The sequence below is a fragment of the Ovis aries genome, chromosome 14 (genome assembly GCF_016772045.2).
Source record: "Ovis aries strain OAR_USU_Benz2616 breed Rambouillet chromosome 14, ARS-UI_Ramb_v3.0, whole genome shotgun sequence".
Classification (NCBI taxonomy): Eukaryota; Metazoa; Chordata; class Mammalia; order Artiodactyla; family Bovidae; genus Ovis; species Ovis aries.
Genome location: NC_056067.1, coordinates 36,699,428 through 36,701,654, shown reverse-complemented (window position 1 = coordinate 36,701,654; position 2,227 = coordinate 36,699,428). Strand labels below are relative to the sequence as shown.

General features: G+C 39.6%; 1 pseudogene; it reads left to right on the top strand.

The window, feature by feature from the left end:
- Positions 1-994: 994 nt before the first annotated feature.
- Positions 995-1,509, top strand: LOC101123142 (large ribosomal subunit protein eL20-like; annotated as a pseudogene).
- The last annotated feature ends 718 nt before the right edge of the window (positions 1,510-2,227 follow it).

Sequence of the window (2,227 nt, the reverse complement as noted above, 5' to 3'; positions counted from 1 at the left end):
TTGATGGGAATCACTTGAATTCAAGCCTCTATTCAAGAAAGAAAGCCAGAAAAAATTAAAATTGGGACCTAAAAACAAGACCTTTGTAAAAGTTCTTTAAATGTCTTTGCTTCTCCCACCATAGCTATTTTTACAACTCTGTCTAATTCTTTGTGATGACTAAAATACCATAAACAGATAATATTTCTAATTCAAAGACTATTAGAATAAACAAAATTAATTTCAGTTCTATAGTGCTTAGAAGAGAAAACAGAGCTTGAAAGGTTAAAAATAAGAATATAGGGAAAAAAAAAGAATATAGGAAAGATTGGCAAGGCAAATACTAACCAGAGGAAAACAGTAATTTAGTGATTTTTAGTAATTTTAGTATCAAAGTACAAAATAAAGCAAAAAGTTTTAAAAGAAATAGAAAAATTCCACAAGAAGATTTCACTTGTGTGTGTGTGTGTGTGTGTGTGTATGTATTGGTATATGTACATGTGCATGTGTGCACACAAAAACACATATACTTGGACACACACACGTATAAATGCATGCACAAAGTATTAACCTGTATGCTAATACAATATAGCTTCAAACTATAAAAATCAAAAACTGACAGAATTACCAAGGGACAGTGATAGAAGAAAGATTGAACATGTTAAATGGAGACCTAGAAGGTGTTAAGAAGAAACACATATTGAACTTCTAGATATGAAAACTGTAATACATGAGACGACAAATATAGTGTATGGGATTAACAGATTAGAAGAGATTAATAAACTACAAAGTATAGCAATAGAAACCATCCAAAATGAAACAGACAGGAAAAAACACACACGAGGAATAAATGAACAAAGCATCAGCGAACCATAAGACAACCTCAAATGGCTAAATATAACTGGCATCCCTGAGGGTAGGGAGCAAAAATATTTGAAAAAATAATGGCTAAGTTTTTCTAATTTGAAAAAATTATAAGCCTTTTGTGTGTGGTGGCCAGCATGGAGAGAGTGTCATGAAGGCCTTAGGCACACTATGAGAGTATAAGGTGCGGGGAGGAGCCTCCCTGCCCACCCCCAAATGCCACTTATCACGCCTCTATCAAATAAAAATATTTGCATCTTTGCACCTAATTATTCCAAGTTCCAAGTTCTGATACTTTGCATCTCAACTGAAGAAGATGAATTCTTCAGGGAAACTGTCTCCTGTAGGCAGATGTTCAAGAAATCCCCCGTCAGGTGAGGAACTTCAGCATCTGATTGCACTACAGCTCCTGCAGTGGCACCCACATGTACCAGGTTTACTGGGACCTGACTACCACAGGCAATGTCACTCAATGCTATCAGCTCACGGGTGTCCAGCACTCAATCCAGATCATCATGGTGGAGGAGATCACAGCCAAAAGGTGCCATCTGCCAAAGGCCAAGAAGTTTCACAATTACAAAATCAAGTTGCTGCTGCCCCTACTGGGTCCTACATCACCAGAATCAGCCATGCTTCACCATCAATAAGCCCAATACTTTCTTTTAGACACAGGGCTCTTCCCAACCCCAGGTCTGCCAAAATAAATTCCTTGCGGGGAGGAAACCCCCAAGGAGTTCAGTGAACTCCAACCATAATTATGAAAAGTGAAGAAAACTAAGACACATCATAAGCAAATTGCTTAAGATCAGCGATAAAAAGGAAAATGTGAGAAGTAGTCAGAGGAGGGGGGAAAAGAGACACCTTATGTTCAAAGGATGAGAACCAGATTTTTCATCGGAAGCAATGTAAGCTGCTGCTGCTGCTGCTAAGTCACTTCAGTCATGTCCAACTCTGTGCGACCCCATAGATGGCAGCCCACCAGGCTCCCCCATCCCTGGGATTCTCCAGGCAAGAACACTGGAGTGGGTTGCCATTTCCTTCTCCAATGCATGAAAGTGAAAAGTGAAAGTGAAGTCGCTCAGTCGTGTCTGACCCTCAGCGACCCCATGCACTGCAGCCTTCCAGGCTCCTCCGTCCATGGGAGTTTCCAGGCGGGAGTACTGGAGTGGGGTGCCATTGCCTTCTCCAATGTAAGCTAGGAAACTACAATATTTTTAAAGTGCAGACTAGGGTGGGGAAGAGGGAAGCAAGTAGGAGACAGCAAAAACAGAAAAATGAAGGTGAAACAAAGACCAATCTAAACATAAAAAACTGAAAGAATTAATCACCAATAGACCTGCATGACAAGAAATAGTAAAGTGCTTCAAACAGAATGAAAATTATA